The sequence below is a fragment of the Lycorma delicatula genome, chromosome 3 (genome assembly GCF_047948215.1).
Source record: "Lycorma delicatula isolate Av1 chromosome 3, ASM4794821v1, whole genome shotgun sequence".
NCBI lineage: Eukaryota > Metazoa > Arthropoda > Insecta > Hemiptera > Fulgoridae > Lycorma > Lycorma delicatula.
Window position 1 is genome coordinate 160,962,572 of NC_134457.1, and position 26,088 is coordinate 160,988,659.

General features: G+C 31.0%; 1 long non-coding RNA gene across 1 annotated transcript; it reads right to left on the reverse strand.

The window, feature by feature from the left end:
* Window positions 1-7,567: 7,567 nt before the first annotated feature.
* LOC142322158 (uncharacterized) lies at window positions 7,568-26,062 on the reverse strand. The gene is made up of 2 exons (XR_012755791.1): window positions 25,875-26,062; window positions 7,568-7,772 (listed from the first exon to the last, which is right to left on the reverse strand). It is a non-coding gene; the product is annotated as an uncharacterized LOC142322158 (long non-coding RNA).
* Window positions 26,063-26,088: the final 26 nt, after the last annotated feature.

The window sequence follows — 26,088 nt, forward strand, 5'->3', positions numbered from 1 at the left end:
CCTCCTCATTGCAAACGTCATATGACTCGACTTTGCAGTATTAACATATAACTTCCATTTAGCAAACCAATCACTGAGAAGGTTTAACTCTGATTGCAGTTTCTCCGACGATACTGTTAGATCAACGTCAACCACCATAATCGCCGTGTCATCAGCAAAGAAAGAAAGCAAGAGTCCATGCTAGGAAGATCACCATTGTAGATTGAATACAAAACCGGACCCAAGATTGAATCCTGCAGAACTCTCGATTTGGAAAAGAGCCTGATAATTCGGCCATATTTAACCTGCGAGAACCGTCCATCAAATTAATTAAGTAATATTAAATAATAAGGTTGAGACAGGCTCATTTTAAACTTGTACAGCAGACCAGGCAACCATATCTTATTGAAACATTATTGGATATCACCAAAAAAAAATTGCCGAGTAGTATACCTTCCTTTCTAAAAAGCCGCTGACATCAAAAATGCTATGAGTTTGTGCAATGCTGGAGTGCCCATTCCGGAAACGAAATTGGTGGTCAGGAATAACTTCCTCTTCTATTAAAATAGGCCTAATTTGTCAGAAATAATGATTTTTTTTAACTACTGTTATTTCTTAAACATCTTACACTAGAAGGCTTCGCTATTATAGTTAACAAAATTCAAGAATATTTAATTAAACATTTTTTAAATACTTTTTTGATATAATTGCGGTACATTATCTCAACGGCGACTTGTTTTTAATGCAGTAAATACTGAATAAACTTTTACTTTATTAACAACGCCAAAGATTCCCTTTACGAAATGTTCCCTAAATGAATAACTTCGAAAATGATCATTTATAAAATAAGTAATCATTAATTTTTTATAAAATTTCACTGATGAGGAACAACGCGGTCCGAAGCTGAATTTCATCTCTTGTACACGAGTTATAATCCTTATAACAACAGCAATATTCACTGTTTTAGCAGCATAATTCTTACATAAAAATTACATTGTAACAATATTGTGTTACGATTATAAACGTTATCTGTTTGCAAACGCAGATAAAGTGTAAATGCTAATACGGGTTACACTTCTGATAAATAGTCCAGTTGAATTTACACGATTTAAACTAAATTTAACATTTAATTGATAAAATTATATTGTATTTTTAGATTGTTAAACCAAATTAAAACCGATTCATTTTAAATAAATGTCAAAAAAATAATTAAACAAAATTTGTTTAATGTATTATGAAGTTCAACAAGTACGAGTAGGTATTTTAGGTAATAAAATCAAATAATCTCTTTACTCAATTATACTGATTTAGCGATCAGGATTAATTTAGCTGGCAAATTAATATTTGTTTCTGCTTACGTACTTTTAATAGTATTTAATTTTGCATTCTACTTTAATCACGATAAAATTTATTCGTTTTAGTCGCAATGCATGTTATCGCAGGACAACTTGGATGGCATTACCTGATTATAATATTAAGAATTTGAGTTCTAAGAAAATTAGATTTTTAGTTTTTTCTTTAATCTCGTATGGAAGAAATTATGCTTAAATTTTTTTTACCACAAGATCGTTGCTATTACTTAATCGTAACGTTTTATATTTTTTATAGGGAAAATCTAATACAAATAGCTACTGCTTAAAAATAATTGAGATCCTTATGTATATCGCAATAAAAAATTTGACTGTCAGATTCATTTTTAGAGCCCTTAAATATGTATGAATGAAATAGGTTGACACTCACTAAATAAAAAAATCTAACTTTAAATTTTATTTGCGGAATGTGCTACCATTACTAAAAAAGCTCTATTTAAAAAAAAATATGTTTTATATTAGACTATACAACAAAACTACTGAATTTCATATATCACAACACAATGCTTCAGCGTACAAGAAAAGGTTTATGATTCGATTGCCATTTATAATACACTACAGACCCGCATAAAAGATTATCCCACCACTTTTTTTTTAAATTAATAAAACGTTTTCCAGAAACAATATCATCTTGTTCTATATAAAAAATACTTAATACACATTTTATAATTTTAAATAATAACGTAATTTTTTCGACAAATTTATTTAGTCATCAATTTGATTCAATGTAGTTTAAGTGTTGGAAAATTCTTCTGCTATTTTTTGTTCTAGATGGGTCTCACCACCCCACCATATTTGTACCACACCCCCTGCCAAACTGAATCTCTTATATAAAAGAGAATGTTCTGACTGATTCACTGACTAATAATAAACGTACAACCAAAGTATTATAGGTAGAATCTTGAAATTTTCAGGGTACCTTCGTATCTTTAAGTAGGCAAGCACTAAGAAAGGATTTTGCGAAATTTTGATTTTAAGGGATTCAAATCGATAAAAAACTAAATTTCGTGTTAACAGCGCTAACTGTTGGACGTAAAAGCAACATACGCTACATTAAATATTTTACGATTCCGTTGCAATGTTTCCGATATGTGTGTCCGCTATAGACTAAAAAACTGCTGGACCGATTTACGCGCGGGGAAGAAGGGAGAAAGGGAAAAATCGAAAAAGGTAAAAGAGAAGGAGAAAATAGAAAAAATAAAAAGGGAAAAATGGAAATGAAAATGAAAAGAAAAAGAAGGAAAGAGGAAAGGAAAATGGCGGAAGAGGATGGGGATTAAATAAATTTAAAATTAAAATTAAATAAAATAATATTAAATTTAAAATAAATAATTAAATTAAAATGGAATTAAAAAATTAGAATATGTAAAGCAAATAATTGAAGATGTCAGATGCAAAAAAACTGGTTGAGATTAAAAACGTAGGTAAAGCATGGAAATGAAGTAATATTAACATATCGTGTGCGCGCACAGAGCGACAGAATGAGTGTGTGAGTGCTCCAGAAGAATGCCGTTAAATTTTACAGCTATATTTCTCTGTTTAAAATAATGAAAAAAGTTCATAATAAACATGAGTCCGGAAAAGGCTTTGTTTATAAATTAGAAATAACAAATAATTTTACCATGATTTCTGCTTAGCGGCAAAATGAACCTATACCAAAATTCATTGAAAACCAACTGGTATCGAAAACCGGGGAAGAAGGGAAAAAGGGAAAAATCGGAAAAGGGGAAAATGGAAATAGAGAAAAATTGAAAAAGGTAAAAGGGAAGAGGGTAAAAAGGAAGAAGGGGAAAATGGAAGAAAGAAAAGAGGAGAAAAAGGGGAAAAGGAAAAGAGGAAGGGAAAGGAAAATGAGGGAAGAAGGAATGGGAAGTAAGGGAAAGAGAAACGGGAGAAAACGGGAAGGGAGAGCGAAGCGAGCCATGACCCTCTGATCGTGACGGGAAGCGCCAATCAACTTTAACAACTATTGCTCTAAATTAACCGCATGGTATTTACTCCATCACATTCGAAGACCGCTCTCGGCAAGACAGTGCCACACCTCAGAGCTGCATGGACAACCATGTCCTCGGTAGCCCAGTCCTCTCCCCCGCCGACAGCGGCTCCGCCACTCGACTTCAACAATCACTGCTTTTCAATTAACCGAGGCTCGCTGCCGACCCCCGGCCAATCAAATGTCTCGGCCAAAACCCTAGTCACCCAGGATCTTACTACGTTTTAACATCTTCAGCCGATCTACGTAATGCAAGGAAACTGAGGAAACCAGCTACTACCAACCATTCCCGACGGACCTTCCAATTAACACGGAGATAAAGAAAGGCCTTCACTCTCTAAAGTTCTCTAACTACTCTGGTACGTTTAGCCTCGTACCGGGAACAGATATGAAGGACATGGTCCACCGTGTCATCAACGTCGTAATCCGGACATAGACCTGAATCTACTAAAAGAAACCTAGCCAATTTCTCCCAAAAATCACCATGCTCGGAAAGGAATTGCATAATATACCGATTGGGGAAAACCCACCTAACCGCGCGCAAATCAGACACAATTGTAACTATGCCGTGCCTGTAACGACCAACAAGGGAGTCATCCCACCTGGACTGCCAAGATGTAAAACCCTGGTCTTCAATTTCCCGCATTTTCCGAAGTAAGAAGACCATCCTGTTTGGAAATATAACGTTCCTTACGTTCTATAGCAAGAATATCTATCGGCTAAATGCCAGCAATAACACAGACTACCTCCCGTGACACAATCCTGTAACCGCCGACAGCACCCAACCAAAGGAGACACTGAGCTCTCAAAAGAATCTCCCTAAAACACCTAAAGATCATACGATGAGCCCAGACAGGCGTAGCGTATAACATAATGGCCTCACTTATACCCTTATAGAGGATACGCATGGTACGGAAATTCAACCCAATCGGGATGGATAACTCTGCGAATTCCAGAAAAGGCAGCAACAGCCTTCAATAGAGCTTTCAATATTCGTCCTTCCGAACAATTTCTCGTAGGTTAGCAATATCCACCATATTAACGACTCAATCGTACAATAGAATATTAATGGGTTCCTCCCCCCACCCCTCAGAGAGAAAACTTGCAGTTCTTTTATTAATCAGCTTGATCCGACTCTGATATATGACTTCAAGAGACTAATTTTAAGCGTAACCACTGTGCAGTACTGAAAGGTTAACTGTATGGTACTGTGGGTACTGAAGAATATTTAAGGGTATAACGGAAGGGTTTCAAAAATAGATTGGGCGTTTCTCATGCTAGCAGTGTTTTGGCCATCTGTATCAATAATTCAGTAACCTATAAAGAAATCAGTTCAATGTCAATAGAATTTATTTAACTAAACTTAAAAAAAAACATTTAACATACATTTTGAACAATGTCAGAAACCTCCTTTTAAAAATCTGGTAAAAAGTTTTTATTTAATTAAATCAGGTAAACTGTTCCCTCTGAAAGACTGTTATTTTCATTTTTTTAATAAATACATCTTAGCATACTTGAACAGTTTAATTTATAACACAACTAAATCTAATATCAAATCTTAAATATTTTTGTTTATAACTCAAATAAATCAAAAAAATATCAATTAATATTAATGTAGAAAACAACAGTTCATTAAAGACAATCACAAAACAAACTGAAAACATTAAGGTTTAAATTTAATAAACACTTCATTAAAATACTTTTGGTTTATTTTGTAGTTAGTATAATTTTAACCACTGAAAACTGCAATCAAAACCACTGCAAGTAATATTGCTCATTTGTTTTATATGTTTTACCTAGCTAGCAGATTTGTTTATGGTCATTACAAATAAAATTATTTTATGTTGATAATTTAAGTGTCAAGAGTTAACCTGCAATATAGATTTTTTTTATCTAAAAATTTTAAATATGCAAATTACTAGAGGAAGATATAGTGAAATGACTTGTCCTCATGCTAAATCAAAAAGCATTATGCAAAACAATTATATAATACAAATCAGAGAAATAAAGAACACAATTCCATTGAATTTCTACCTCCTCTTCAAAAATGGTTAAGATAGTTTCTCAAAAAATACTTGCAACAATGTGTATATAAAAGATAACTGATAAATAAAAAAAACAAATATAGTGTTTCAAAAAAATTATGTCAGTGTTTTTCACACCCATCATCTTCTTGGTGACTTGCTTCTGTTCTCACTCTAGCATCAGCTGATGTTATTACTAGTGGTTTTTTAATTAGGCAGGCAGTGTTAGATTTAAATTGTATCTGTTAGTTTAGTATATTATAAACCAGTATGTTTGTATTTTGTACTTCATAATGTCCAGCAGAATTAAAATGTGATCCACTTTATGTAGAAAGTACTGGTTAAATCTGTACAGAACGTTTGAGTCATAGCAATTTCTACACATTGTGTTTGGTGATTGTGTTCTTTGTTTTATGTTTCTGTGATTGTGTACTGTTTTAACCTCTTACTGCCTGAATTATAAAAGCTACTGTAAAAAAATATTTTTTGGATGATTTTAATTTATTTATATGTCAGTAAATGATTAGTGTACTAAAAACTGAAACTTTTTTGACAGGCTAAAAATTTCAGCTTAGGTATATGCATTATACAACAGGCAATAAAACTTTCACTTGTGCACAAAAAGAAAAGTCTAGTACTACTTCATATTATTTTATGTAAATTACAAAACAGGTAAGTACAAATCAGATAAGTTTTTACTTAATTATCACAAAATAATAAAACATAAACCAAACCATAAAACTTATAAAAGAGAAAATTTAAATTTTACTAATAATCAAACAGTAGTACTTTACATAAAGTAATGTAAGAAAAAGTAAATTAAATAAAGTAAAATGTCAGTTTACTGCAGTATTCTTGAAAGTAGATTTTGGTTAAATTAAAATTTTAGATATTTCCCTACTAAATTTTAAAAGAAAGATTTATCCACAATTTTACTCATTATATAAAAATAGTTTTACTAAATTATTGAAAAATTGATTCTTTTTCTATCTATTGGTGAAATTCACTAAAACAGTTCGTAGTAATAGTAAAACAGAGAATATTTGACATTTGATGCACTTTACAAAAATAAGACCTTTACAGCTTGGCTTCTTGCATAGTTACCAGTCTTTATCATGAAAAGGCCAATGACCAATCTGGTCTTTTCTAACTCCTGCAAGCATTGCTGTTGCTGGGCCCCTGTGTTTTTTTCTGTGTTAGCTGTAAACTAATTAGATCAGTAGAGGGATCACAATGTTTTTCAGAATTTTTGAAGAAAAGTATGGTATTACTTTTGAGATCGTACAATTGAATGGGGGGGAGAGGTGCGTGTGTGTGAAATTGACATTTTGAGGTATGAGGACTACAAAAATACCATTCACTTATAATGTAATTTCCTTACATACAGGCCTATGTATAAAATTTGACGGTCAAAAATTTCCAAAACTACAAGATCAATTTCAGTGAAATTTAGATATGCTATAGTAGTGTATTTGAAGTTGTGCATGTAAGAATTTAATAATGATTGGTTAAGTAGTTCTTCAGTTACGCTCAACTTAAGACCATCTATTATCGACCTTAAATTGATTGTACAACCTCAAATTGAGGTTATATTTACTTTATATTGGTGTATTTTTCATATATGCTTATGCAGCGAATCGCAGTGGTGACCGAGTTTAAACCTGATGCTTGATTGTAAGGTCTATATATTATTTTTTATTATTTTGGTTATAATAATTTAAATAATTTAATTTTATTATAAACAGAAAATATATTTTAATATTAAACAAAAAATAAATTTACCTGTTTTAGTTTGCCCATTTAATTTATGCTTTGAATATTTCTTGTGAAAAAAATTATACAAAATAATTAAACAAACTATATTGTACAAAATAAAATAATGAAAATTTGATTTTCTTGTGCAGTTCTGTCCAAGTATTTTTTCTATTGAGCTTTCCTTCATTGCACAAAGCAGCTGCTATTTATGTGCGAAATTCCAAAAGATCCATTTTCTTTGAAATTTGTTAATTTTGAAGTGCTTCCAGCTCAAACCCCATCCTTTCACAACAGCCAAGTCAATTAAATGGAAAAATAATCTTAGACAAAATTTGTTTGAAGAAATTTCAATTTTGGAATAAGATATTAAGAGATTAGACCATCTATTAGGTCAACACCTACGCGTTATAAATTTTTATAGATATTGGGCAAGGAATTAATATCTCTTCTTTGTTTTTTTTATTCCAGTGTTTGGCTTCTGCCACTGGTTCTGCACTCATAAAAGTTGATTCAGGAGTCACTGCACATTTACCAAATCACCAAATTAACCAGGAATGCAGTCAGGATCCTCATCACTATCATCACAATACTCTCATTATCATTCTCCTCTGGAACTGCCCCAATAGGTCTTTTACCAAACCATAAATCTATCTGTACACAAAAAAAAAAACATAAAGAATTAAAAAGAGAGTAAATTAAGGAGAAAACATCACTTTAAAACATATGCATTTCCTAAACACCAAAAAACCTAAACACCAATTCACCAAGTAACCTAGAATAACCTATATGTTGCAAAGCTATTTTCAATATTTTATCACATAGTTCCCAATTTTTTGGTTACGTAATTATCTCTATTTATAAACAAAAATGTAAATATCACCAAAAATATTTTTGAAAATTATATACTTACTTGATGTTTGTAATAGAATATTTCTAATTTCTTGAATTGCCATCAGTTGTTCAGTATGGCCACCGTTTCAATCTGATGAATAATTAGTTATAAAAATATCCAACAGAGTGTAGCTGGTGACTGATTTTTAATTACAGATCTGATTTTAAATTACAGAACTGTGATACAAGTTTCAAAGAAATTTAATTACAAATCAGTGTTACATGGAGCTTTTTTTTTATTTGTCACAGATATGTTACAGTAGGCAGCAAGAGGTAAAGATATTTGTTTTATTTATTGTTCCAAAATCCATACTGTACCCAGATTTTTTTTTGATTTTTTTGCTACTTCGTTTAGTCTTGCGTCTTTGTTTATGTATGTGAACATGATCTACTTTTTATTTAATTTATCTTTTTTATTTAGTGTACTTCTGTTTATGTGTGCTAAAGATTTTAAACATTGAGGTTTTGTGTATTCTTAATTTGATAAGAGCATATTGAGTAGTCTGCAAATCATACTTCTAAAGGCTGATATTTGTGAGGTTGAGTGATTTGAGGTGTAGCAAATGAAAGTGTCTGTCCCTGATGGTTTCATGTATATTTTGAAAATATGTTTCTGTTGGTTGCTTTTTGTAATATTGAGGCTACGAGAATATATTTCTGTATTATATCCATATTCAGCTTTAGTTTAACATGTGATGTAGTTTATAAAACTTCACATTGTCTTGGGTTGCTTTGGAATAACTAAATGATACCATATATGTATTTATAAATGTACAATTACATTTTGAATTGTTGTTTGGTAAATATTTATGTTTGTTCTGTATTCCAGAAAGATTTTGCTTACTGCTTGTATACTGAAAATAGAAGAGCCCACAGGAGACCATCATATTAGTTTTGGAATGTAATTTTTTTTTATTAATATGTTTATTATTTCCAAGATTTTTTTGTGGTACTTTTTATGTTTGAATCAGTATGTTTTTTTAAATGAAGAATGTTTCTACTATTCAGTCTTTAGTGTAAGTTATGTTTGTTATGCTTAATGATGTACTGCATGTTGAGTTAAGGGGTTTTTTGATGTGCTTTTTTTTATGAAGTATGAGCATGAAGTTATGAGGTAAGCTTCTAAAATGAATGTTATACATAATTTAGAGATTGAGACAATAAGATAAGTATTTTAAATCTTGAACTTGGATTTTTAACTATTTTCTTATACTGCTACAAATAAATATTATCGCTGTTCTATAACAGCTTAAAATTTCACTATAATTATAATAATACAAAACAACTGCTTTATGAGAGCCTTAGCTCATACTTGTATATCTCAGTTGGGATCTCCCAACCAAGACCTTTGTTCCAGCAGTGGTTCTGTAACCCAATGATATCGATAGATGTAACATGTACAAAATGTTTATTTTTTGGAATCTTTTTTGACTCTTTACAAAACTAAAGTTTAGTAAGAAGTTGGTGTTACTTTTAACAGTGGATGTATGGTAAAAGTAGATGTTTAAGGAATATTTTAAAAAGTACTTTTTACTTTTTTTAAATGTGTTTATTAGATCAGTCTGATTACTCATTTTTTATAATGTTAATGTTACAAGTTTTAAATATATAACTTTTAGTGCATTGCAAAGCATTAATTTTTACATTTCAACAAGAGCTTGCAAATTACTTTTACATCCTTTCTTTATTGCATGTAAACAGGTATATACAGCAAACACTATTGGCACTTCTCCAAATTGACTGTTGAATAGTAATCGAAATTATTTTAAACATACTAATAATTGACCAAAAAGTGCAATTTGTCATAACAATATTCATATGCTAAATGTTATTGTTTGACATTATCCAGCATCATAAACAATAGAGTGGATTAAGAAGGAAGTGTTATCCAATAATAATACTTACTATTTCATTTATTTCTTTTATATATTCAGGAAAAAAATTCTTAGACTTACAAATTTACTTTATTTGAGTTTTTCAAAAATTTAATAGCAAGGAAGCAAGGAATAGAATATTTTTATAATATAACCTTTGAAGATAAGAGAAATAGCTAAATGTGCATTCTACGATTTAACTAAAGCTTATGATCACATATATAATGATGTTTTAACGATCAAATTGAAATATTATGAAACAGTGGATGCATCTAGAAAATGTTTCCATCTTATAAAAATTGTAAAGAACTGATTTATGAGATGTATTCAACAATTGTTAATTTTCCTGTAAGTATTCCACACCTACATTGGGATCTATCCAGTTTTTTATGATCTATGATTTATGATCTAAATTGGCATGGTAATAGACAGATGATTATTTTGCTGATGAAACTCTGTTAATTAGAGCCAAGCAAATATCAAAGTTGGATAAACATGTAACTCAGGTAAAAGTTGTTCCATGAATGTAATGGGTTCAATTTATGTAACTGTAAAATCCAGAATATATGATAAGGAACAAATTAGTCCTCTGGGATTTATACTGAACAAACAGGATTGAGGCAATCACATAGCCAGCATTTATTAAAAAAAAAATAAATAAATAAATAACTGTGCAGAGTGGTTTTCCAGGTAATGTCATGGACCACCTGAGATCATCTAAATTTTCCTCAATTAGCTTTCTAATAAAACTTCATATTCATCTTCCTCAAGGTGTTAAAGCATACAAGGAATTCTTAAAAGGATGATTTTAAGAAGCAGAAAGAAGTTTTTAAAAAAATTAGCAGGTAAAGAAGATCGCTTTAAGCTCTATTTTAACAACTTAAGATGCTTATGCTTACTGTTATTTGCATCCAAGAATGCTTATTCTGGTGTAAGTTACTTCAACAAGCTTAATATAGATGAACAAAATATCTATAAAAGAATCTATCTGATACACACCATGTTGTCGATTGAATAAAGTGTATGCACTTAATTTTTCCTACATTAATTAATCCAAACCATTTCAAGCAAGGTTCATATTCCAGAAAAGCATGTGCTATTACAGAAGTCAAGTTGTACAGTCATTCATCAGAAGTTGTATTGTTTTACATTGAAGCACCTAAGTATCTAAGCTTGTCATCATCATTAATATTTATTATGCTTATTTATACCTCTGTCTGAAGTATAATACCATCTCATAGGGTTCTCTCAAGGAGTCTAAACTAGTTAACAAGATAAAAAATACGTTGTCAGATCATTGTTTGGCACCTGTAAGCATGAATCATGTAGAAAGATATTTTGAAAATTAGAAATGTTAACTTATTCGCATATTTATATTTACAAATGTGCAATCTTTGCTAAATAGAATAGTAGTCACATATTCTTTAAAAAAAATAGCAACATTCACCTGTGTCAAACCAGACAAAAAATTGTTTTCATGCAGTGCAATATTTCTATGCTGCTGTTTTATAAAAACAAAAATTAAAAAAGATCTCACAAATTTATTTTAAAAAAACTCTGTCCCAGTGCATCAGAATGGTGGATTTTAAGTTTTAATTAAGAAAGAAAAGACACACTAGTGTAATGATTTTTGAGAATAATATTGCTTTCAATGTTTAGCAAGCTTTCAGTGTTTTTTGTATTTCATGTTCTTTTATAATACTCCAAGGTACTGTGAATTGTTCCAATAGATATTATATTTGTATATTTATGTTTTTTCCTCCTTTTGACAAAGTTGTTGAGTTTTGACTGCATCAGTTGCTTAACACTGCTACTTGTCAACAACTCACTTTGATAATTTGTGTTGTTTTGGAGCCATGCTCACAAAAAAGAAAAGGTTCATATTGATCCAAAATGATTAAAATTTCAGAACTGTTTTTTTGGACTCCAACCCCTTTCCTTCACATTAGATCACATTTTGGATTATTGCAAAACTAATTTGAATTTGAATCAGGGAAACCAGCTTGTATAAATTTGACTTAATGTTTTGGGACCATTGGGAAACCAGCTAACACCTGATGGTGCTGCTAAGAAATTTAATTTTGGCTTTCTAACATGTGACCCTTTAAGTTATAACATAAAAACCTTGAAAATATATCAAAGAACTCAGTATTTTGCCTCTAACTTCGGTTCCTGAGAAATAAATCACATGAAAATCAATAGGTTCTATTTCTACTAAGTTTTCATAATCCCACCAAGTTTCATCAAAATCAGTTAAAAATTGTGCCCAGTAAAGTGAAAAAAGCTGAAAATATACCCAAAAAACCCCATGTTTTCTGGCTTTAACTCCGGTTCGTGTGAACCAATGTGATTAAAAATCAATAGGGGCTCTATTCCCAGTAGGTTTACATCATGCCCACCAAGTTTTGTCAAAATTGGTTAAGATTTGTGTTTGGTAGAATGATCGAAAAAATCTTATACATATTCACATATGTGTATAAATATTGCAGAATCGAGTGCAGGAGACTCCAAAATATAAAGGAGATTTGTTCCCTCCCTCCCACTGACACCTCCTTAGAAAATTTGAGCAGGTGCAGTAGCAATTTCTACAAATCTTTAGAAATCTGCTAATAAAACTAAACAATTTTCTTTTACAGAAATAACATTACTCTTAAGAATGAGTTTTAAAATAATACTAATTAAAAAATTAAAAATTGATTTTTTTAATATTATTCAATTTGTACACTAGGTGTTCAAGTAATTTTCATTAACACTTTCCAAATTTAATTATAGTTATTTTCTATATTTTGTATCTTTTTGTATTTATATTTCTAATAATTAATATGGGCTTGAATCAATTTTTTAATATATATAATTGTGTATTTTATTACGCTCTGGTGAAGATTTTACCATGGTTTTCCATGATTCAACTGAGACAATTCTTTTTTGTACCCATGACAAATCTGTCTACTTCTGATGTGATCTATATAATGTATAATTAATTATGTATTGATCAAAATAAAAAGCTTACTTATTTATATGATACATTATTTTCGCTAGAGCTAAGAAATAACTTCTCAGAACATTTCTACATCTGGTTTATTGTTAAAATACATTATTTTCTAAATGCAACAAAGCAGTTCGTTGACAAATTACTTCATTGAATATATGTTAAGCTCAATTCTTTTTAGTTGAGGCTTCTTTTCAAAGCTTCTTACTTACATTTTAATTCTTCTGCTTTACATTGTATTGTGAAGAACTAGGACATTTTAATGATATAAGAATTACATTTTTCAAGGACTACAACCAGGCTCATAATAATTTCTCAATCCAGAAAAAAATCTTTATAAAGAACATTGAATGAAAGAAGTGTTCAATGTACGAGGGTTATTTTTTTTTCAAGGTCCAAAATCGGTCACGAAATTAAAACCACAGTGAAAATAAAAAAATTTTTATTTTTAACAAGTACTTACATAGTTATGCTATTTCTTTACATAGTCGCCACTCCGATTTAGATATTTGTCGTAGCGTGGTACTAACTTTCCAATACCCTCGTCATAGAACTAAGCCGCCTGTGTTTTCAGCCATGTTTCTATGCTGGTCTGCAGCTCAATGTCTGTGCCAAAATGTTGTCCTCCTAGCCAGCATTTCATGTGAGCAAAGAGGTGAAAATCAGATGGAGCCAAGCCCAATGGCTTGGCTCCATTTGTATGGTGGGTGATCGAACACTTCCCAACGAAAACGCTGCAGGAGCTTCTTTTTTAAAGCTGCAGTGTGCGGCCAAGCATTGTCAAGGAGAAAGGTAAGAAATGCCTGATGACAACATTCCTCTCTGCTTATTCTGAATTGTCCTTCGTAGATGTTGAAGAGTCATGCAGTATGAGGCTGCAGTGATGGCCGTGCCACGTTCCATGAATTCCACAAAGAGAACTCCTTTCCGGTTCCAGAACACAGTAGCCATACACTTTCTGTTGGAGAAGGTTCGCTTCAACTTCTTTGGTTTACCGGGAGAATGAGAATGCATCCAATGTTTGGATTGTTTTTTTGTTTCTTCAGTTTCGAAATGAACCCATGTCTCGTCCCCTGTAACAATTTTGTTCAAAAAATCTTCTCCTTCATTGTGGTAGCGCTGGAGAAACGTTAGGGAGGTGTCCATTCTCATTGTTTTGTGATGGTCGGACAGCATCTTGGGAACCCATCTCGCACACAGTTTACACTACTGAAGTCTCTCACTCACAACGGTGTAGAGAGCTGACCTTGAAATTTCAGGAAATGAATCACTCAATACAGAAATTGTAAACTGACGATTTTCTCGAATTGCCTCATCCACTCGCTCAACGAGATCATTGGTTGACACTTGCTTCCTTCCCTGACCACCTGCATCATGAACATCTGTATGTCCTGCTTTGAAGTTCCTGCACCATTGTTGCACTTTGCTGTCACTCACTGAAGTTTCACCGTACACATTACTTATTCGTCGATGAATTTCAGCTGCATTACACCCCTCAGCCTGAAGAAATCGAATTACCGCATGTACTTCACACTTGGAGGGAGATGCTATTGTTGTAGACATGTTTACGTGCTAGCTGCGTGTTCAGAACTAAATGAAGTCAGGTGGCGTGATTGAAGGCCATACTAGAGACGTTGTGCAACACATAGCGCAAAGGTTCATCCGGTTTTGCGCGGATTTTTATTTCGCAACCGATCGGACCTTGAAAAAAAAATAACCCTCATATATGACTGGTTTGTAATCAAATGTATAATATACTGCATTCTATGAAAAAACTTTAAACCCCCCACCCCTAACAACAAAAAAAAAAACTATAAAAGACGCACGCGTGAGAGTCTCAACATCCCTTTTCCTAGGAGGATTATCATCCCGAAAATGCTTCCATATGCATGTTAATCAACAAAATTGCCAACAATTTTCTAAAGCCCACTGTATTTTTTTTAAATGAGCTTTATTACTAGAATAAAATTATGTTTAATCTTTTGAATCACAAGCGCAAGGACTGATGGTAGTCTGACAGCTCAAATACTTATACTTTTTAGCAATAGATTGCATAGCTACTAAGGAACAGTAAAAGATGCTTCTGTACTCAACAAGTTGAGACTACAGAGTAGCATATACCGTGACTTTCTTAAGGGAATTTATAACTACTATTCACAATAAAAACATTCTATTCAGTTATCGGCAGTCTATATGATAGCTACAATATAATAACAAAGTATAAAAATAACAATTAAGAAGGTTTAAATGTAACTGAAAAGATTTCTGTATAAATCAGAACATTGTAATCATTTACATATCACAATTGATTTTAAAAATCTGTCAACTGATTTATAAATACATAAGTATTAAAAAAAAATGACATAATACTAACGTGTTAACGATAAAAAATAATTAAAATGAAAATGTTAAATAATGTGTGATATCAAATGTAAACATTTCATTTTCTTTTCTCAAGACTGACCATGAATTGCTATTTTTTTTAAAAAGAATAATACTTCAAGTTATCTCCATTTAAACAATAGTTTCAACTAAACATGTTATTTAGTATACAAGTGTAATCAAGTATTAACATTGGGGTGTATGATGTTAAATTTTTTTCTCATTGTAATATAAAAATATAGCTAAAATGATAAAATTATTAAAATTATAAATAATTTTTCAAAATACTGACTTTTCTTCTGCAGAACTAATTAGCAGTACCTTCAGTGCAGTTACTGGTAGCAATAATGTTAATAGTGCTTTCAATCAAATAATACATTTAATATATGCTGTGTTTATTTGTTTAATACATCTTATAATATGCTCAATTGAAACTTTGTGTTTGTATCAGGTGTGTGAGCTGTGTGTTTTACATGTGGTTAATTATTTATGTCTTGTTTCAATGAAATTATATGAAAAACCTGAGTTTGTTATATGTATCCTCTAAATGTATTTCTTGTGTGAATGGGATAATGTGCATTTAGTGTGTCTAATTAATTATTTTGTATAATCCCTGCTACTCAATCTGTGCAGTCCTGTGTTGTTGCATTTGTGATTTGCAACAACAAAGCAATGCGTGATTTGTTAAGAGTTCTTTATGCTCAGAATGCATACACTTAACTTTTGCAATTACTTTGAAACCAACACAGTAACCTTCTTTTTTGAAAAACTTAAAATATCTTAGAAAAGTTTTAACATTTTTTTCCACAACGGCCTATTCAAAATTTGATAAATGGCTAAACACCATTCTATCAACAATTCATATCTTTCCCACCCATAAAAGTAGTTGATTATGAATTAGCTTTACTGTCTCTTGGTTTTGATGTTTGTCAAATTTTAATGTATCAAAGACAAATAACATTGTCTAACAGACATCTTTCATACTACTACAGCCGATGATGAACCTTTGCCTCCATTTCTATCAATCTCTACATGTATGTATCCGATGAGAAATTTTGAAAAACTTAGAACTTAACAATTAATTATGGTTTTAAGAACTTTATGCCCTGGAAAAAATGTAGTGACTGTTTGTAGAGTTTAATGCATTGGAAATATTAACTAATGTTGGGTTGAGCCAAGATTTCTGCTCTCACGTACTTTATTTAATACGCATGCGCGCATTCATACAAAATGATTCCTAAGTACACGTCAATCTCTCGGTAGATGACTCAATAACCAAAAATAAGAAAAAAGTTCAAATAAACATAGAACAGAGAATGGTTTGTTAGCTAGTTTCAGCTCCCAAAACATTTAGCCCTACTTCTGCTACCTTTGTGAATTTAAACCATACTAAAATTCTTGGGGTAAATTTGGTGCTTCCTGATGGTTTTTGGTCTAAGAAATTGAATAAAAGTGGTCTCAGACCTCTCTTGCACTTAGGTTTTATGAAAAACGGGTAAAACACAAAAAGGTTTTGTCGGAAATTCACTTTTTAGATTTGGAATAAAATAACTTTGTTAACGTACCATCGGTAAACAAGACATACTTGTAGAGTTGTCGATTTGTATTCCAGCAGTTGCAGAACTCCAGGCAAAGCGGACTGTTTCCTGGGTGTTTATGTTGAATTCGCTGTTTACAATAAGTACAAAACTTACTTTGTTTAAGTATCCTCCAAATCATCGAATACGAAACTCTGATTCGCATAGAAACAAGTCATGTACTGAAGCCTGGATTGCGCTGAACTGCATCGATAATAATTTCATCAATAAAAGCGATTTGTTGAACAGATTGTTTCAGATTCGTAGCTGGTACGAATACTTGGCACGGTAGTAAACCTGTTTCCCGAAGATTGCGAAAAGTCGCGCTACCTGTTTTGTAATCTGGAATCCTCCGATTGGGAAAACGCATTTCATATTCTACTTCAGCAGCTGTAGCATTACCATTAAAAATACCCAAAATGAATACCATATCTGCGTATTCCTCTGCTGTAATAAGTAGGACATTACTTCAATGGCAACCAATCATGTTCAGAGTAAAATTCACAGAAAACCTTCGCTAATGACAGCACAGTTCACAGTACCCGATATACCTAATGTATCTTTTTCAAATAATTTAATAATAATAATAATTTCTGTCATTAAGAAAAAAAAATATTATCTAAATAATTTTTATTTATCTTAGATTACCAAAATAGAAATTGGTTTTTGTTTGCAATCAGCAACTTTTCTGACAATGTAATAATGTACTGTTACCAAATAAAATTCAAATTTTTCTAAATTTTGTTTGTTTTATTTAACTTATCTTAGATCATTATATTCAAAATTTAATTCTCTACAACTTAACAAAGTTCCCCATTATATCAAACATAAAAAACAGGGTTTTTTCCCCAATCGATTGGTTTTCACCCCAGATTTCTCAAAAACTACTGCATATACAGTTCTGGAACCTATTTTATTAAATTTTTCAGGTCAAAAACCATAAGAAATAACTACTTCTGCCCCCTTATTTATGTCCTAAAAATTTCAGTAAAACCTCATTTTACTGGGGTAGCTGAAATCCAAGCAAAATCTGTCATTAACTGTAACTTGCAAATGAAGCATTTCAAGAAATAAATGTTTATATTAACCTTTTCCATTTTCACAAGTAGAATAGGTTATGAAAGTCTTGGGAGAACTTTGTGATATATTCTGTACATTGACAATCTGTGTACAAACTGGAGTGAAGTGTTTAACTTGGAATCCAATTAAATTTAGATTGTAGAGTTAATTTTGTTTGTTTCCTGACAACCATCTAAGGAGCTGTGTATAATCTACATTTTGTTAGTGTGGACTAGTACATGAAAATATTTTAAAGTAATGGAATTTTTTGGAAATGTTCCCAATAAGATTCAAAATTTTAATTAAAAATCAAATTCTTGACCAGTTGTTTCATTTTAATTATCTTTGCTGCATAATAATGTTTGAAGAGGAAAAAGACTTTAATTTTAAGATTAGCAAACTTCAAACTGTCTGGGGTACAATTCGAAGCACTTTACATTAGAAAAGAGACACAGATGTAGTTCTGTAGAGTGATGGCAATACCCACATTGCTTTAGGAAAGTGAAACCTAGATACCCAGCAAAAGAGAACCAAACAGGATTCTAGCTCCTGAAATAAAATTTTTACAAGTTAAAAACTGGTCAAGAAAGGACAAGCTGTATAGTGAGGATAATAGAAATGAATTAAGTGTTAAGGTTGTGCAATGTACAATTGAGCACAACAAAGAATAATGAGAACACCTGGATAGAATGACAGATAATAGATTTCCAAAGATGGCCATATTCAATAACCTGCAGGTTGAAGAAGTTTGGATAAACCTCAGAAATGTTAGTAAACTTTATATATTGTATAGTTTTTTGGAGTTGGAACAGGCAAATTGCCTAAACCATGAATGATGTGATTACAACAGAAATAAAGTTCCAGAAGATTTACAGATATTCCTTTTTCAGTAATGTGGCAGGTGACCCTATACTTATCTTAAAGTTAGGGAACCTATTTAGTAAATGTCAAACTGTATATTTTATCTACATTGGGTTGTTCATTTGTCACTGAGAAATTTAATGGATCAATAAATTTCCTGATATCAAGTTTGTAAATTTTTTGTTGTATGAATACAATTTGTGTGTTATAGTTTATGTTAGTACATATCTTCACTTTCTATTATATGACAGGCAAAGATTGATTCTAAGGTATTTAGAGCTTGTATGTGTTCTACGCTGTGGATGAATGTGTTTCCAGTTTGTCTAGAGGTAGTATTTGGAGCAGGTGCAGCAGTTTATTCATACATTCTTGGATTTCTGTGTTCAATGATGTTTTTTTTTCATATATTAAATTAATAATTTTGAGATTGATACCATAACCGTTTAACTGAAAAAATTAATAATTTTATATGAATGTTATTGATGTATGTAAACATTGTACTGTCTGTTGCTATTCTACAATTTATTGTTTTTGTTCAGTATTTTATGCAACATGTTATAAAATAGTATATAAAGTCACAAACTTAACACACTTGAACAGTATTAGCTTCACATAACATTAATTTAACAAAAACAATATAAGGAAATTTTAATAAAAAGAAGAGCTCAGATCAAGAATAATATTATTTCCTAACTGCTTAAAGAAACGTGTCATTAACAGCAGTATTTACTGCAACACTAATGAAGAAGAATGGATCATAATTCTAAAGTGTATTTTCAAATATTTACAAAAATAATAATGTGCAGGTTTTTAACTTGTTACTGGTAAAACGTTTTTATTATTACATATTTTATTTCAGGTAAAATGTATTTCCCTGATAGTACATGAAAGATAAATAGTCTATGAATAATGATTGGAAGACACCACCATTAGGAACAGGGTCAGCCTCTTATTAAATCTAATAGTTAAAGTTTGAGATAAAATAGTGAAAAATGAAGAATAACAATTTTTTATGAAGGGTGGGGAATGACCATAAGAAAACCAGTTGATAGTTGCCTCAACTGAAACAAAAACTTAAGGAAAGGAAAAATTTAAGATGGAAGTTCATTATAACTAAAGGCTCTGATGATTGTTCCCAAAATATGAAAGAGAGTAAAAACTAAAAATGCAATGAGTGATCCTATATATGAGGCTTTGGAGGATTTTTGTCAAAACAAAGAAAAACTGTGCTGAAAATAAAAACCTTTTTTGTAAGATTCTGAATTGCCTCAGGAATGATTAGATAAATGATTAAAAATGATAATTGCCTTCTAAAAATTGATTAGGCATACTGGTGAGAAGTCAAGTCACACAAAAATGAAATAATAACAAATGCAGAAAACACTTTTCTGATGGATACCACGAGAATGTCTTCAAGATTGCAGTGGATGAGCTACATTCAGTGATATTAATATATATGTATGAAAAGGATATCACAGAAGAAAAGATGATAGCAGACCTAAAAACAAAAGATTGGGAACAATCATGTCTCCGAGTTATCATGTCTCCGAGGCATGATAACATTGCTTCCAAATTGCTAAAGTGTAAGGAGGTGTCTGTTAATAAGTCTGATCACTTTGTGAACAATTAGGAAATTTCAGTAATCATCCCTGTTTCCCCAAGAAAGGGAATTAGTGAAAATGGATACCACCATAGAGGAATTTCACTCCTAAGTGTGCTTGGAAAGATTTACTCAATAACACTTCAGAAGAGGCTGCAGCAATACATGGGACATAAGTTTAAAGAGGTCCAGGATGCAATTTTTGACTTGCGTCAAATTAAAAAAAAAAAGAGGATGGTGAAGAAATTTAATTGTTTCACTGATCTAATTAAGGGATTTCAAAAGTACAAGTTAGTTCTAACCTGAGAAAATGTAATACCTCAGGAGAGTGAATGTAAGACTAGGCATAACTAAATACAAGGCAGCCATTAACACTAATGGCTACCATACAAGACACCCATAAGCCTATCATTGAGAAAAAGCAGAGAAATTACAGCTAATGTGATTGGAATTTGTTTAATGAGTGAGGAAAGACTGTCTTGAAGTGTTTGGTCATACAGGGTTGAGAGGAAAAGGTAAAGTGAAAGAATCAGTCAGAAATAGAAGGAATTGGGTTAGGAGAAGAAGAAAGGAGAGGAATTGTAGAATAGCATCAGATGAGAGAGAAGGCTCAAGACAGAACAGGATGGAGAGCTCTCCGTGACTAGTTGTCAAGTTTATGCCCTGACAAACTTGTGATATAAGAGGACACAACTAAGCAAGAAAGTAAAATAACTTTCTTTCTAGAAGATTTGGCAATTTTTCACAATATAATTTACTTTTAACTTTTTTCTGTATTTAATGTAACATGTCAGAATGTAAAAGTATTGGTATCGGTATATGATAGATATTTGATTGCATGCGTTCACAGTCAGTATCAGTAGAGATATGGATGGAGTGCAACATGCGTATAAATAAACATTACAGGTTTTGTAAATGGGATGGAGTGATAGGTTATGAATACATGTGACCGAGTGGATTGTATAAATTTTAAAACATTTTCTTATTACATTAAGTAGGATTTAATTAGTAAAATGTGCATAAATATACTACACAATTATATGAAGATAAACATCTTCATTTATTTCTGAAATGACATTATAACTGACAAAAAATACTTAATATTTTGTGTTACAAAGAAAGTGAGCTTACTCATAACCTCATTTAAGTTCATTCAACTGATTATGTTTTTTTCTATTTTATGTTACTTCAGATAATGCATTATCAACTATAAAAGAAAAATGTGCAGAAGTACAGTCATTAGCAAACTTAATACAATCTAATAAGTTTTATTTTCTCTTTATAGTGTACCTATAAAGTATTCTCCAAATAATTACAGCAAAAATTTGACCAAAGCTTGTTTATCAAATTTGATAAACATACCTGTCATATATTCAGTTCTTGAAGGACAATATTTTAACTGTTGAAATATGAAGCTTATACAAAACAAGAAATATAAAGAACCAAGCAAGGCTTAACAATCATGTCATTTAATGGCACATCTATTTAATGTATTTTTATATACCAATCAGATAAAAGATTTATGTATTTAATGAACAATACACTGAATGTTCATTGAAGATCAATGAAAACTTTTATATAATAGAAACAAAATAATTAAGTAAATACTTCTTGTAATGGTTTGTTTAAAAACTTACCACTACAAACCAGTTTTAGAATTAGTCAGCTTTTCTTAAATATACCAAGCAAACATAAGCAACTTAATGACATTTAGCATTAAAAAAAATCACATACTTGTAAAATGAATCCAGTTTTCTCTAAATTGAAATTTAAAAGAAAAATTGAAAACATCATTCTTTTTTTTTTTTTTACTTACAATACATGTTAATTACAGAATAGTATGCAAACTTCAGCTCATTAAAAAATAAGTTCAATCTATGTGTAAGAAAAATTTAATAAACGACCTAAAAAAAATTTGTTTTTCTGCAATTACTCTGTAACTAATTTTATAAGAGACTTTGGTGGTGGTCTTAAAAAACACTCATTACAACAAGCCACAGATAACCAACATGCACCAACGATGCTGGTTGGTGCATAGTTATTCAATTATGAGAGCTTAGTAGCTTTTCTCATACTCAAATCCTTTCTCAATGGCCTTCAAGATATCTCAGCAACTAATTAAGATACACAATTTACAACATTCACCATGTCAAGTTCCCTCAAATGACGCATACCAACTTCAATCACTTAATCTTATTACTTCCCAAAAATCTTATTTAAGGAGAATCGAGAACATATGAATGTGAATATATTGATAACAGAGGAAGAGGGTGAACTGTTGCGGTTTCCCCCCAAATTTTTAAACAGACTCGAAATGTTTGTCACTCCACATGTTGACTTTAAAAGAAGTTAGCATTGTAATATTGCAAAATTTAAATTCAATGAAGGGATTATTAAATGGAAGGAGACCGATAGTCAGAAAAATGTATGATAATAGTTTGGACATAGAAATTTCCAATATTCACACCTGTTGGAAAACAGATACTGAACGTTGGAAAACGGATAGTTGTGCCTCCTCAAAGTGATTTGATGCCATCTGACACTACTGTCCTATTTTCTCTTAAACAAAGAAAATTTCCTTTTGCAAAATTTCATTTTGCATAACCATCAACAAGGCGCAGGGACAAACTCTGGACCAAGTAGGAAACTACTCGGTCCGGAGTAATACCTAAACCAGTATTTAGCCATAGATGATTGTACAATGTCACATCATTTGCAATTTTTTTTTTTTAGAAAAGGTTAAAGGGGAGATGAAATCTAAAGGTCAACACATGACTAATGTTGTCTGGAAGGACGTCTTATGAACCACAAAGAAAATGATCTATTATAACTTAACTTAATTTATATATTGATGCTGTGGAGCAGTATAGCTCTCTTAGTTTGTTTAAGTTAAATTTCTTTTAGATTCGGCAAAGCTCTAGCTGAAAAAGGTTATAGTTAAGTTGAAAATTTCAACGTGGCATATTTTTTTGGACATAGCTTGGGTAAAAATGTTTTTCTTCTAAGAAGCTGACAATTTGAGTCACCCTTAACTTTGGAACATATATTTATGATGCCACCATCATTTTGTACTAAGGCAAACGAGATAATATGAACGATTATTATTATCATAAATACACCACCAACTTAACTTTACAGGTCAATACAAACACAATAAATAAACAAATTTTCTTGTTCTAACCATTCCAAAAGCAACCAAAAAAAAAAAAAACGCCCTCAAAGTATACAGAAAAACAACAATGAATCAAACCACCCAACCTTACCTAAACTATCTGCTTTTAGAAGTACTTTTTAATGCTTGATAAAAGCTGAAAGAAAATATCTTGCATATTTAAAACAATCTTGCAACAATGTAATAGAACAACATAATTAATATAACAAATTCATTGCATGTAGAACATAATCATCAGACAAACCAGCTTTGTGGTTTACCTGATATATTAATCAGGCAATATGCTTTACACTGATTGCATAATATTTTACAATGATCAAACAGTACACATTTTTAAACAAAAATGCAATGCACACTTAAAAATCCTCCACAGCAACAAAGAGTCAACGTTTGCTAATCATCTTCTAATCATAAATCCATCAAAACTGATAATATTGACATTCTTCAAATACACAAAAAAGGACCATAACTTTATGTACTTTAACAAACTATGAATTATATAGACATATGATATGCTAAATATACAGATACAATTAAAATCCGATATATTTTTCAACTACATTTTTAAATGTGCCTGTCTAATCAAAAAAAAAACCACTGCAATAATTTCAGCTGACACCAGTGTGAAATAAAGAAGTTTATAAAAAAAGGTTGCTTTAAAATAAAGTAACTTCAGTTTTTAAAAAAATTTAATGGTTTCCCCATTTCATACTGATGAACATCATCGAAGAACAAATACAGAAATCATAGGCATACTAAAAATTAAAACTGTACATAAAAAAGAATAATGCTATAAATTTGATATAATTACAAATGTGCCACCTTTGAAATAAGAGAATCCATCAATTTACAAAAAATAAACACAGTTACTTTTACAGAAACAATTAATGAGTACCCTACTCTATCAATGAGTTTGTAAATAATGGTAATTAAAACCTTTCAGTTTTCTATTTCTTTATTTTAACTTGTGAAATAATAACATAATTAAAACATTTTTATTTTTGCCTTCCAAATTGTATTTTTTGTACATATTTTAACAATTAGAAATCTTACATAATTTCTTAATTATTAGTGTATTATTATTTTTAAGTATTACGTAGATCTTTAACAGTTAAATATATATTTCTTTATTTTATATTAGTACATTTTGTGATGTTTGCTTTTAGTTGCGTTAATCTGCGATTTCCCTTGATCCATCCAAACAAATGCTGGGATAGTTCCTTTAACATAATTTGTGGGATTGGATATTTATTTTTATATACACACGATTTTTATTATGTATTACATATCAGTCAGAATAAAATATTTATTTACTTACTCATTTGTTTCATTTTCAACAGCATTTTTAACTTGACCAAACTACCAAGGACAGTAATATTTTTATTAACAATTTTGTAAAATAAAAACTACAGAATAAATTGATAATTTCTGTTTTTCTTTGGGCTATATTTTACTGCAATTTTGATAATTTATCATACTATACTTTTCAATTGCAGGTACAAACTATGATACAATTTTTATTAGAATCTGCTAGTAGTTCATGAATCATTGGATTTTAAATAAATTCTCTTTTTTCACCACAGTAAATATATACAAATGTAATATATAATTGTGAAAGTTTGTGGTAGGTTCTGCCTCTCTGTTTGCAACAGCATCACACAAGAACTAACCTACAGATTACTTTCAAATTTTCAGGACACATTCGTGTTATTCCAGAGAAGGTTTTCAGCCATAGATTGAGGCCAAGCCAGGGGGTGTAAATTTTTCTCTTCAAAGTTTGTTTACTTTAGATACTACTACTCTATCTTTTGTAATTTAGTTTCTTATTCAGGTATTAGTAAAATCTGAATACCTTAATTGTTATTCATCAGTATTATTCTTACAAACATGATCTAATGAACACAGCGGAGTCCAGGGGGCGGAGCTCCCCGGGCCCGCGATGGGTGTGGTGATATAATGTAGTGATACAGGAGTCTAATATAAAAATATAACAGAAATATATTAATATAATGGGAGTGATACAGGAGTCTAATATATAAATATAACAGAAATATATTATTTCTGTGCTAACAACACCTAACCTATTTTTTTAAAAATTGTATATAATTTAACATGGCATTAATAGTATCGACAACAGGGCGGCTTGAATGCAAGTGGTAGCACAATTGCATGTTAACAGCTGATTCGGCAACTTCGGGTTGCATATACCACAAAATTGATCAGCTGACTTCATGAATCAAATTAAATGATATTCAGTAGTGCTAGTAGTCTTACAGGCATACTATTATGTTAAAAAATGTATCTGTAAAAAATCTAATATCGTTGTTTTGTATATAAAATCAACAAACCAGTAAAATTATGTCAGTAACTGGAGTACATATATGTTAGAAAGCATCAAACAGCGATCTCGTCCTCAATTTGTATTACGTCGACTATTGTTACGCAATATCATTCCTGTTATCACAGCATGCAAGGCACTGTAGAAGATAGTCTGCTTCGAAGTGCGCAGCAGTATCGTCACATCTGTGGAGTGATAAGTTCATTCCACTGCCACATATGTCT